This window comes from Hevea brasiliensis, chromosome 4 (assembly GCF_030052815.1).
Source record: "Hevea brasiliensis isolate MT/VB/25A 57/8 chromosome 4, ASM3005281v1, whole genome shotgun sequence".
Lineage (NCBI taxonomy): Eukaryota > Viridiplantae > Streptophyta > Magnoliopsida > Malpighiales > Euphorbiaceae > Hevea > Hevea brasiliensis.
Window position 1 is genome coordinate 71,954,830 of NC_079496.1, and position 14,377 is coordinate 71,969,206.

Below are 14,377 nucleotides of genomic sequence, written 5' to 3' on the forward strand. Positions count from 1 at the left end.
AACTCGGAGTGACCTAAAATTTTGCCCCGTGTTCCATAAGACATAGATCTACAAGTTTGTAGTTTTAACCGAAACCCGAAAACTGAGGGAACTAGGTCGTCTAGATAGGTCAAACTAGTATCCCGGAATCCAGCAAGTTGCATTAAAATGCACTAAACAAGGAAATGAGTTTGGTAAAACGTACCAACCCTAAAACCCTATCGAATGTGACATATTAATAACACTAAAACCTAATTTACCTAAAACGCATCGAGGGTCGGTATATTAGGTGATTGAGCAAATAATAGCCTTCAGTGAATTACTTATCGAACATTATCGTTAGAGACAGTTTAATTTAGTACTGAAACACTTCAAATTGTGTTTCTCAGTTACCAAAGACTCAGGAAAAGGGAAGGAAATACTGAGTCCAGACCAGGAGACAATTATCAGAGGTTTGTGCACAACAACTATTTCTTTTGAATTATTTTCAATTGAAATAAATTATGACTTTTTGCATATTATTGTTTTAAGTTGTGAAATTGTGAAAAATGGTTTGAAAGATATTTGATGGATACTTATTGATTGAAAAGCACTGTAATTGCTTTGAAACCACAGCTATCATGTACATTGATTGTATTCCTCGCTAGCTTGTCTAGTGGGATGAATTGAATTCCCTCTCTGGCTGAAGTGTTGAGGTGTGTGCCTGTTGAGGACGAATAGAATGAGTACTCATATTTTTGCTAGCTAGCTATGTTATTCCTCATTAGTCATTGACTTTTGGGATGAATTGAATACCTCATTAGCCATCGGCTTTTGGGATGAATTGAACTTGGGAACATGATTAAAGCTGTGTGTGATTTATTGATTTGTATTATGAGATTGTGAAATGAATTTAAACTCTTATTGACATTTACTGTCTTTTGAATTCAACCATGATCTGACTTATTGAAATTTATTGTGATATTGAGAAATGGAGTTTAAATTCTGGTTGACAATTATTGTCTGGAAATTAACTATGGTTTTAAGTATCCACTATTTACATGACTTATGAATTGTGATTTAAATTGTATTTGGTTAATGTTGTGCACCACTGAGACATTGTCTCAAATGATAGCTTTTATTGTCAGTGGTAGACAGACAGATAGGGCAGCAAACTAGGCTGCTAGTACCTCCAGCGAGAGACTACCGGGTATAATGAGTATACCAGTATTTTGTATTTTGTAATGTAATATATGTTCACTGTATGTACATATTGTTTTTGGTTTTGAGCAGTTGTAAATAAAAATTGTACATTGAAGTTGTAAAATAATTATGAGTTATTTTGACTTGTAAAAAAAATTGTATTATATTTTGTTTATCTCAGTCCTTGAAAAATTACTGTGAATTTAACTTCAGAAATGTGTTGGGTTGAGAAAAATGTTGAAGTTGAGATTTGGAAATTTATTGAAGTGCTTTTTACAGGTTTTCTGAGGAACTTTTTTATCCAAAATACAGATGGCACTCTGCCAAAATTTTTACAGAAACTCCAAATAATTCAAATGTGCTTGCTCTATCACTTCAGTTCAAAAAAGTTTTTAACACCTGTAAATAGTGCCCACCACTGTAAAAGAAGTAAGGAAAGTTATTAAAATCCCTTGTAGTATATTTAATGGATTATCAGTAGACGGAGTTGGTAATTCATTAGGTATACTACGGGATCATGTTATGCCTTACAGACGGGTAGGGTGTCACATGTTTTAGTGGTATCAGAGCCAAGTCTTTAAATTCTGTTTTCACCTGTTATTTGAATATTTTTTCTTCATAGTACAACTGCTCAATATCATTATTTGATACATACAGTACATTACATTATAAATATGCACTAACGGGAGGAAATCTCCTTCTATTATTTGTTCAGGAGGTCTGAGATCCTCGCATTGAATATGGAAGAGGGTGATCGTTCAGTCGATCAATCTATTAAGGCTGAGGTGTAAGGGGATGCCCCAGGCTTACATAATGTCAGTGGTTCAAGAAGACCACCGCAGCGATCTGCAGATTTCTGCTTTCGATTCGCAGATGGCTGCAATGTTCCAACAAATGGCTGGCAATGTACCTACTCAAGTCACAATACAAACACCAGTGGTACAACCACAGTCTCCTACCAGGCAGTATGATAAATTGATGAAGTATGGGGCTACAGAGTTCAAGGGGATAGTAGATCCTCTATAAGCTCAACAGTGGTTAGAGAGGATGGATAGGGTATTCAAGAAACTGCATTGCACAGAGGAGCTCATATTTGAATACTCAGTGTCTTTGTTACAGGGGGATGCTTATGATTGGTGGAAAACCATTCCCCATAGTCTGGTAGAACCTGCAGTGCTAACCTGGAATGACTTTCTCAGGGAATTCAGACAGAAATATGTCCCTGATGCTTATGTAGACCAGAAGCTATAAGAGTTCCTAAGTCTGAAACAGGGGAACAGATCAGTGGCTGAGTATGAAAGAGAATTTTCCCGCCTTAGCCATTATGCAGTGAGTCTACTCTCTACCATCAGGGAGAGATGCAAGAGGTTTGAAACTGGCTTGAAGCCTAGTATCAGAGTACAAGTAGTCGGCTTCAAACACACTAACTTCTCTGAACTTATTTCTCAAGCCCTAGAGTTGGAAAGAATTGAGATTGAGACTGCTCCTGAGAAAAAAAAATCAGAGAAGACAGATAAAGAGGGAATGTCAGTATAACAGAGTTCCAGTGGTCATACTGGGAAGTGGAAGAACCATGGGGGACATGGCAGAGGTGGCAAGAAATCTGGTAGGGGAAGATATTCAGGACAGAGACCTCCCCTATCTGGTCAGCAGAGTACCAGAAGTTCCTACCCTCCCTGCCAATGTGAAACTTGTGGAAAATATCATGGTGGGATATGCTATAAGGCTATTGGAGCCTGTTATAACTGTGGAGGCACAGGACACTTTGCCAAGGATTGCACCAGTAGTAGCAGAGTTGGACCACCTCCTACTACTGCAGAAGGGTCAGTTCAGAGCCTTGTCACTAGAAGTTCACAACCACCCAGCAGAGGTAGAGGCAGGGGTAGAGGCAGCCCAGCAGGCAGCCAAGGCACAGTGAAACAATCAGAGCAAGACAGTTCTCCAATCAGAATGTATGCAATGAGACAGAGGGAAGAGGCCGAGACATCTGATGTTGTGGCTAGTACCTTCTCAACTTTTAACCAAAATGTGTTTGTGTTATTTGATCCGGGCTCTACCCATTCTTATGTGAGTGCTAGCATCATTGATTGCATTGCTGTTCCATGTACAAAAATGGACTTTGAGGTGCTAGTAACAAGTCTGTTAGGACAGGAAGTCAGGGTTAATAGAATGTATAGAGATTGTCCTTTGGTGATCCAAGGACACACTTTCCTGTCTGATCTCATTGAAATGCCCTTCAGAGATTATGATATCATCTTGGGCATGGATTGGTTAGCTAGGCATCATGCCATGATTGACTGTAGGCTGAAGACAATCACTTTTGGCCTTCCTCATTATAGTGATGTGGTAATACAGGGGGAGAGGTAGTTATTGCCATCAAACATCATTTCGGCTGCACTAGCCAGAAAAATGATCAGAAAGGGGTGTGAAGCCTACTTGGCACATGTGGTAGACACCCAAGTGGGGAGTCCAGCATTGAAGGACATCCCTACAGTACATGACTTTCCAGATGTGTTTCCTGATGAATTGCCAGGATTACCTCCGGAAAGACAAGTGCAGTTTGAAATTAATGTTATGCCTGGTGTGGATCCAATCTCCATAATGCCATACAGAATGGCACCAGCAGAGTTGAAGGAGTTGAAGATACAGTTGCAAGAATTACTTGAAAAAGGCTTCATCCGCCCTAGTGTGTCACCTTGGGGAGCACCAGTGTTGTTTGTTAAGAAGAAGGATGGTACTCTCCGCTTATGCATTGACTACCGGCAGTTGAATAAGGTGACAATAAAGAACAGATATCCATTGCCTCGCATTGATGATCTGTTTGATCAGTTGAAGGGTGCAGCTGTATTCTCCAAAATTGATTTGCGATCTGGTTATTATCAGTTGAACGTGCAAGAGCAGAGTATTCCAAAAACTGCTTTCAGAACTCGGTATGGCCACTATGAGTTTCTAGTAATGCCATTCAGGTGAACAAATGCTCCAGCTGCTTTTATGGATCTGATGAACACTATCTTCAGACCATATCTTGATCAATTTGTGGTGGTTTTTATTGATGACATTTTGATATATTCAAGGAATGCAGAAGAGCATGACAGACATCTGCGAATTGTACTGCATACTTTAAGGGAGAAACAGCTATACGCCAAATTATCGAAATGTGAATTCTGGCTCAAAGAAATCTCCTTTTTGGGACATGTTGTGTCAGCTGAAGGGATCAAGGTAGATTCCAGCAAGGTAGAAGCTATCCTTAATTGGAAGCCGCCCAGGAACATCACAGAAATTCGCAGTTTTCTGGGTTTACCTGGATATTGTCGTCGGTTTGTGAAGGGGTTTTCTATGTTATCTTCTCCACTGACCAAACTGCTTCGGAAAGATGTAAAATTTCAGTGGACTGATAAATGCCAGCAAAGTTTTGATGAGTTGAAGAGGTGTTTGACTGAAGCTCCAGTTCTCACTTTACCTACTCCGGGTAAAGAATACACAGTTTATAGTGATGCTTCTCACAATGGGTTAGGCTATGTACTGATGCAAGATCGGAATGTCATTGCTTATGCATCACGCCAGCTGAAACCGCATGAGAGAAATTACCCAACACATGATCTGGAGTTAGCAGCTATTGTTTTTGCTCTGAAGATCTGGAGACACTATTTGTATGGAGAGAAATGCTACATTTACACGGATCACAAGAGCTTGAAATATTTGGGCACCCAGAAGGAATTGAATTTGAGGCAGAGGAGATGGTTAGAACTCATCAAAGATTATGATTGCTTAATAGACTATCAGCCAGGGAAAGCAAATGTGGTGGCTGACGCCTTAAGTCGCAAGACTATGGCAAGTCTCAGAGTTTCTCCCATGTCCATGGTATATGAGTTGAAAGCACAGCATGCCAGTTTAGAGATTGATGATGAGGGACAGACAGTAGTTGCTTGGCATGTACAGCCAGTGTTGATTGATCAGATCAGAATGGCTGCTCAGAGTGATGAAAAGTATCAGAAGCTACTGAAAGAAGTCCAGCAGGGCAAGAAACCTGAATTCTCTGTGAGAGATGATGGTTTATTGCTACATCAGGGCAGAATGTGCGTTCCCAGTGATGTGGAATTGAGACAAATCATTATGAAGGAAGCACATGAGTCTCCATTTGCTATGCACCCTGGTGGAACTAAAATGTACAGAGGACTAAAAGAGCATTACTGGTGGATGGGTATGAAGAGAGATATAGCTGAATTTGTTTCCAAATGCATAACTTGTCAGCAAGTAAAGGCAGAACATCAAGTTCCAGCTAGTTTGTTACATCCTTTGTCGATGCAGTGGAAATGGGAACGAATAACTATGGATTTTGTTACAGGACTTCCAAGGACACAGAGTAGTCATGATGCAGTATGGGTTTTAGTTGACAGATTGACCAAGTCTGCTCACTTTTTGCCAGTTCAGATGGACTATAGCCTGGAAAGATTGGCCAGATTGTACATATATGAGATTGTAAAATTGCATGGAGTGCCAGTATCAATTGTATCTGATAGAGATCCTAGGTTCACTTTTAGATTCTGGGGTAGTCTTTAGAGAGCCCTAGGAACTAGATTGAACTTCAGCACAGCATTCCACCCATAGACAGATGGCCAGTCTGAGAGGGTCATTCAGATATTGGAGGATATGCTACGGGCTTGTGTGATTGAATTTGAATGTAGTTGGGATACACACTTGCCTTTGATTGAGTTTGCTTATAACAACAGCTACCAATCAAGCATCGGGATGCCTCCATATGAAGCTTTGTATGGTAGAAAGTGCAGAACTCCCTTATGTTGGGATGAAGTAGGTGAAAGGAAGATGATTGGACCAAAAATTGTTCAGCAGACAGAGGAAAAGATCAGATTGATTAGAGATAGACTCAAGGCTGCATCAGACCGTCAGAAGTCTTATGTTGATCTAAAAAGAAGAGATATTGAATATGCAGTGGGTGATAAGGTATTCCTCAAAGTTTCTCCTTGGAAGAGGATTATGAGATTTGGCAGAAAGGGGAAACTGAGTCATCGTTTCATCGGACCATATGAGGTTCTGGAAAGAGTGGGTTCTTTGGCATATCGGTTGGCATTACCTCCAGAGCTAGCAAGGATACACAGTGTCTTCCATGTGTCCATGTTAAGGAGGTACAGATCTGACCCATCTCATGTACTATCAGTTGAAGAGATTGAGGTAAATCCAGACCTCTCATATGAGGAAGAACCCATAAAAATTTTGGCTTATGAGGTGAAGCAGCTGAGGAACAAACAGATACACCTGGTTAAAGTGTTGTGGAACCATCATTCGGGCCAAGAAGCTACTTGGGAACGTGAAGAGGATATGAGGAGACAGCACCCACAGCTGTTCAGAGACTAATGCCAGGTAAAAATTTGAAGACGAAATTTATTTAAGGGGGGGAGAGTTGTAACACCCCTAAGTTCGGTAGTGCGTTCTGCTGCTCCGGTGACCAGTGTTGTCCGGACAGTTAGGATGCCTAGAATTACACTACGATATGAGTGAGAAGACATAAAATAATGAAATACAAGAAAAGAAAATACAAGAAAAACAAAGGAAAAATAATAGCAAAGAAATGTGATCAAGTTAAGCGAGCCGGGAACCCTAGCGATGGGTGACCGCACCGGGAAGTCACGGCGTGGACCGTTGACTAGCCCTGGACTGTGGGGAACCCTGGAAAATATTTATAGGGCTTAAAGAGACATCAATTGAAGTATAAATACCATTATAAATATCAAAGAAAAATTAATTAATTAGAACAAAGAAAAGTGAGAAATCGAAAAACAGACAAAATCCGGTGTTACCAAAAAATCGGGAATGCAACCCGAACAGGGGCATTATGGTCATTTGACACCCCGAATTGTCTTTTGACCTAAATGTCCATTGAAAATAAATAATATTACAATTAGAAAATAAAATGAAAAATTAATTTGGTGGTACCTAAAGTAAATAACAAGAATTAAAGGTTAAATGTGGATTAAGTGGGAGTTAAGTTTATAATATGACTTATTTGTGTGAGTGGGCCACTAATGATTAAACTAAACATAAAATAGGCTGATGTAAGTCCACTATAACAGCTGAAATGTTCATCTTCTTCATTCCATTTAACCTAGCCGAATTGAAGAAGAAGCAAACCTCCATTGGCGTTTTCATGCAAGCTTCATCTAACCCCTCACTTCACTTCTAAACACTTAGGTTCCTTCATTAAAAATTGCCTACACATCATAAGGAAGAGCTTGATACCAAAGTCAAGAAGTTTAATCAAGGTTTAGCAAGTTCCAACCATAAGGTAAGTTTGTATTTTTTAAGATTTCTTTGTTAAACTTTGTGTTCATGTTATGGGTGTTGGTTTTGTGAAGAAAAATTTAAAGTTTGAGAAGCTATTGATATGTTCATTTTGGACAGCCATGGAGTTATGTATTTGATGAAATATTTGTACATATAATTGATGAGAAAAGATGTTGGTTAGGGTGATCTAATATCCTAGTAAATTATTCCATATGTATATGGTGATTTTGCACTTGGAATGGAAATTGATGAATTGTAGGACACTTTGGTGTTGAGGATGTAACACCCTCCCGGTAGCAACTCCGTACATTCTACTGTTCCGGTGACCGGTGTCGATCCGGACAGCTAGAACGTCCGGAAAAATATTTAAACTAAAGTCAGGAACCATAATTAAGTCAAATATTAATAAGAAAAATTTAGGAAAAATTTTAGAAATAAAATACAACCAAGTTAAACGAGCCGGTGCCCAAGCGATGGGTAACCAGAGGGAAGTTGCGGTTCTCACAACGAGGAGCCCTAGACCCGGGGAAAAATTCATAAAATAATTTTAATGGTCAATTAGTGACCATTTGAGGTAAGTTGACTATGACTTAGAGTGAATTATAGCATTGCAAACTGGTTTGGTATGCTGCCTAGAGTAACCAGCAGGGTGGCTGTGATTCCAGCCCACTTGGACAGCCATAACTTTGGCTGTGTAGGTTCAATTGGTATTTGGCCAATTGGACATGAAACTAGACACATAATGGCACAATTTTTCTGAAGAAACCATGCCCAAAAGACCAAAGCAAGTGGACCAAAAACTGGCCCCAATCCGAATACCCTGCAACAGCACCTGCAGAAATGACCAAATGAACAATAACTATTCATTTGGCCATAACTCACTGTAGATATGGTCAATTGACCTGAAATTTTTACAGCAACAAGTTAAGACATAGACAAACAACTTTCATGAAGAAACCTACCTCAAATTATGAACAGAACCTAACCCAAATGGCAGTGGCAGTCACTGTTCATGGTACTGTAGATTTGGTAAATTTTGCAGAATTGAAATCCGGCCAGCTGTGGTTTTTGGACCATATCTGGAGCTACAAAACTCCAAATGGAGTAATTTAAAAAAAGAAATTCAACTAGACAAAATAAGGAACCACTTTCATGTTTACCATTTCCTCAAATTCCCACTGCAACAGGACCCAATGGAACAGTAAAGTTAGGTCACAAAAACTGAAAATTCTGCTCTTTTGGTTTTAGGTTTGGAAATGGATTTGGTGGTTAATTCCAACAAGTTTTAAATGTAAAATGTGGTACATTGGGGGTGCTAAAACCAATGTACCTATTTTCTATCCAAAAGTCAACATTTTTGTTGACCAATGAGGTGAATAGTGACACCAAAACTTGAAATTCAAAATTTGAAATTAGAAATGCATCTAGGGGACTTTAAATGGCAATTGGCAATTAATACTAGCAAATGTAAAACTCAAAATGTGGTATCTTGGAGAACTTAGGTTCAATAAATTTATTATGTATTAAAAAGTCAACATTTTGGTTGACTAGTAAGGTGAATAGTAATCAAAATAATTAGCGAACTAATATGAAGACCTAGAACCAATTCTAAGCTTAAATGCTTAGAATTGTATGAAAAATGTAGACTATGCATCCTAGTCAAAATTGTTAAAAAGAAATTAAGGCCATAAATTTAAAATTCATGAAATATTCATGGATTACTTGAAACATGAAAAATAAGTCATCTAATTGATGTGAATAGATAGCTAGGGCTTATATGCGCATCACAAATGGAACTCATAAAATATTAGTAACTCAACTTGAAATATAAAATTTGTAATTACATAAGTAGATTCTTAAATGTATAAATGAGAAAGGAAAAAAAAATGTTTTGAATACAATGGTACATGTGAACCATTGTTTAGAATTGTGATCAATATGAATAACATAATGAATGAATAAATGAACCATATTAATGTATGAATGAGACATTAGTTCCCATTATTGTAGAGAGGAGAAGTATTTTGAGTACAATGGTATAAAAGGATAATTGATGTGAATTGTTATCATATTAATGATCAAATGAATGTATGAATTATAATTGAAATTTATCATGAAATAATGAAGTCATAAAACACAATATATTAATATTTAATAATATTATGTGCCCGTGTATTGCCTAGACATGTGTGTCAGATTGGATAGTTTGGCATGCCAATAGGGTATTGTTTTAGTAGTACTGCGAAAGGCTTTATGCCTATATTCATGGCTTTATGCCCGTATTTATGGCTTTATGCCAACATTTATGGCTTTTATGCCCGATTGTGTTATCATGGCCCTTTTAGCCATACTGACTGCATAAGTGGTTGACCTTCTGCGTCCCATGGTATGACGGCCCGAGGCACCGCGGTGTCCAGTGCCAACGACCCGTTATCCAGTTTAGTCAGCCTGTCATAGGTTACTTGGGCAGTGAAATTTATTGAAATAAGTTAAGAATATTAGTAAATAAAAAAAAATATATTAGAAATTAAGTAAATGAGTAAGATGACCTAAAATAAATGAGAATTGTTATTTATTAGAAAGAATAGAAATGAACTGGACCGATATCAAAATTTACTTATTATGAAACAATCTGAGACAACCTAGCAAGTATAGAGAAAATGCTAAAAGATTAGCAAAGAAAATTATAACATAAACAAATATTGCAAATGTGACTTATATAATAATATAAGCATAAATTTATTATTTTCAGATCATTTTTCTTTGTACATTATTACTGTACATTGGTGAAATAAACACTTTCAAAGAAGACTAAATTAGGATAAACCATATTAAATTTTAGAAACCACATGTGAAGTATAAATAAATCTTAATTATTTGAATTATGTTTATTTCTATCTTTATTTGTATATTATTTCCTTGTTATATTATTGCACCACTAAGGAGCAATGCTTAGCGCGATGGAATTGTTTCCTCGTGCAGGTACTGAAGCTAGAACCCACTGGACGTTTGACTGGAAATTTTGAGAGTTTAGATCTGTAGAGTGTCAAAGGTTGTCACCTCCTCAGCAATGCATGTAGATAGGGCTCACATTAAGCATATCATGTATTTTGTGTATGTTAATTATTTCTTATATTGTAATATAAATTAGCAAATTGTAATTAATTTGTATATCATATAAATTATGAAATTTTGTAATTATTTTTAAATTATGTAAATTAAGGAAATTTGAAAATTTTGCTTATGTAAATTGAGAATGTTTACATATGAATTGAGTACGAATGGAAATGTATGGAAATGATTATGAAATTGAGTTATATGAATGAGATGTGAATTATGAGATGAATGATTGAGAAATGAAATTGAAAAATGTTGAGATTTGATATTGGAGTTTGAGAGTGATGAGATATAAATATTGGAAGTGTTTTTCACAGGTTCCGAAGAACTGTTTTCTCCATTTTTAGCCGGTACTCCGCTGGATTTTCTTTAAAATTTTCGAAACCTCAAATAAATAATAATTTTGATAAATGACTTAAATAAATTATATTCCATAAACTATATTCAAAACTATGACAAAAAAATTAATTAAGGAAAAAAATAGAGTGTGCCGGTACACCGTGTGACATATCTTACCCTGATATACTGTAGACGAGTAAGGGGTGTCACATTTATTGGTATCAGAGCGCGGTTTAGGCGTTCCTATGCATAGATAGATAGAATAAGATTGTGTGCATAACATGCATTGCATTCATATGAGTCGAGGTGACACTAATGCAGATCTATTTTCTTGGTTATTTTAGGTTAAGGTATGGACTCAGAATCGCAGAGGGCAGTAGAAGAAGAAGTAGTAAGCCGTATTCCTACTGGGAGTGATATTGGAAATCAGGGAGATCCTGCTCCACCAGTGCAAGAGGTGCCTGTACAACCCCAACAGGCCTTGTTTGAGCAGATGACTGAATTCTTCGGACAGATGACTGGGGTTATTCCACCACCGCTTCAGCGGAAATCACCTCTAGGAAATATTAGGAAGTATGGAGCTGTAGATTTCAATGGCAGAAAGGAAGATGATTCTTCAGCGGCTGAGTATTGGTTAGAAAGGACTGAAAGAGTCCTGCAGCAGCTCCATTGCACACCAGAACAAAGTTTGGAGTGTGCAGTTTCATTGTTACAAGAAGCTGCATATCGATGGTGGGATGTTGTAATCAAGGTAGTGCCACCAGCTGACGTAACTTGGGAATTCTTTCTGATAGAGTTCAGAAAGAAATATATTAGTTGTGTTCATGAAGAGGAACAGAAGAGGAGTGGTGATCATCAAAAGAGGAAATTTGGACAATCTAGTAATAAGAGACCGAGAGAACAGTTAAGTTAGACATCTGATCAAAGTAGGAGATCTAGACCCAGGCCTATACACAGAAGAGATCAACCAGAAACACTAGTAGTGAGTGCGCCAGGATTAGCAAGAAAATGTGGTCATTGTAACAAGTGGCATAAAGGTGAATGTAGGAGATTGACTGGAACCTGTTATAGATGTGGGGCCATAGACCATCGTCTGAAAGATTGTCCTAAGAAGAATTTACCACGGACCCAGACAGAGGTCGTGGAAGGACCAAGTACAATAGTAACACCACTTCCAAATGTTACCCAAGTCGGAGAGGAACAAGAAGCCCCAGATGTGAATTTGAGGTAAAGTATTTCCTTTATGATATGCCTAAGTGTATAATAATAGATTAAAAAAAAAATAAATAGTACCATATATACAAAAGAAGTAGACAGATGGAGTAATAGAAAGGTAAAAGAATTATCTCAGAACCTAAAACACCCAGTAAATTTCGAGGACAAAATTTAAATTAGAGGGGAAGAGTTGTAACACCCTCTCGGTAGCAACTCCGTACATTCTATTGTTCCGTTGACCGGTGTCAATCCGGATAGCTAGAACGTCCGAAAAAATATTTAAACTAAAGTCAGGAACCATAATTAACTCAAATATTAATAAGAAAAATTTAGGAAAAATTTTAGAAATAAAATACAACCAAGTTAAACGAGCTGGTGCCCAAGCGATGGGTAACCAGAGGGAAGTTGCGGTTATCACAACGAGGAGCCCTAGACCCGGGGAAAAATTCATAAAATAATTTTTGGGACTCCAGAGAAGGGTCATTGAGGTTCCTATGGAATTAGAATGGCAAGAAAATATTTAGAAAAATTTTTCAATCTGTATAGACAATTTTGACCCGTTAAGCCAAACGGAGGGCATTTTGGTCATTTCGCCTTCAGAGACGATTTTTGGCCGACTTGTCCAGTTAAGTAAATAATTATTATGATCTAAAATATGAATAAATATTGCTAAAAATTGAATTGAAAATGAGTAGAGAAAAGAAGAAAAGAAAATGAAAGAAAATACCTAATTATGACATCACATGATGTCATTAAAAACCTATCCACCAATCACAATTTGTTAAACTCATTAAAAGAGATAAAAGTGACAAAAAATTTGAAAAACCAATCTGCATCTTCAACCTTTGGGCAGCCTAAAAAGCGTTGAGAGAGAGAGAGAGAAGAGGTTCCACCATTAAAGCTTCCTTAAGCTTCATTTCCCACTTCAAACCACCTCAAAACCTTGTCCTCCCTTCACTAAAAATTTCCCTTACCACTAGAGCAAGACTTGGGCAGCAATTAGAAGAAGAGAAAGTGGAAGAAAGTGAGGTGTGAACAAGCTTAGAAAATCACCAAAGAGGTTAGTGCCATAACCTTTGCTTTTACATCTTTCTAATCATGAATTTGAGCTAAGTTAAGTTAAAAATTTGACAAAAATTGAATTAATGAAGCATGGTTATATTCCATGAAGTTTTGGCAGCCTTGACATGAGTTAGGGTTAGGAGAAATCTTTGGTTTAAAGTGACATATTGCTGCCCCTCTTATAAATTATATGATTAGTATAGCAAATTAGGAGTGGGATGCATGAATTGGAGGCTTGGTCAATTAGGGTTAGGTTTTTAGAGAGAAACTTGGACCTTGCTTAGGTAATGGTGAATGAAAATTTTAATGGTCAATTAGTGACCATTTGAGGTAAGTTGACCATGACTTAGAGTGAATTATAGCATTGCAAACTGGTTTGGTATGCTGCCTAGAGTAACCAGCAGGGTGGCTGTGATTCCAGCCCACTTGGACAGCCATAACTTTGGCTGTGTAGGTTTAATTGGTATTTGGCCAATTGGACATGAAACTAGACACATAATGGCACAATTTTGCTGAAGAAACCATGCCCAAAAGACCAAAGCAAGTGGACCAAAAACTGGCCCCAATCCGGATACCCTGCAACAGCACCTGCAGAAATGACCAAATGAACAGTAACTATTCATTTAGCCATAACTCACTGTAGATATGGTCAATTGACCTGAAATGTTTACAGCAACAAGTTAAGACATAGGCAAACAACTTTCATGAAGAAACCTACCTCAAATTATGAACAGAACCTAACCCAAATGGCAGTGGCAGTCACTGTTCATGGTACTGTAGATTTGGTAAATTCTGCAGAATTGAAATCCGGCCAGCTATGGTTTTTGGACCATATCTGGAGCTACAAAACTCCAAATGGAGTAATTTAAAAAAAGAAATTCAACTAGACAAAATAAGGAACCACTTTCATGTTTACCATTTCCTCAAATTCCCACTGCAACAGGACCCAATGGAACAGTAAAGTTAGGTCACAAAAACTGAAAATTCTGCTCTTTTGGTTTTAGGTTTGGAAATGGATTTGGTGGTTAATTCCAACAAGTTTTAAATGTAAAATGTGGTACATTGGGGGTGCTAAAACCAATGTACCTATTTTCTATCCAAAAGTCAACATTTTTGTTGACCAATGAGGTGAATAGTGACACCAAAACTTGAAATTCAAAATTTGAAATTAGAAATGCATCTA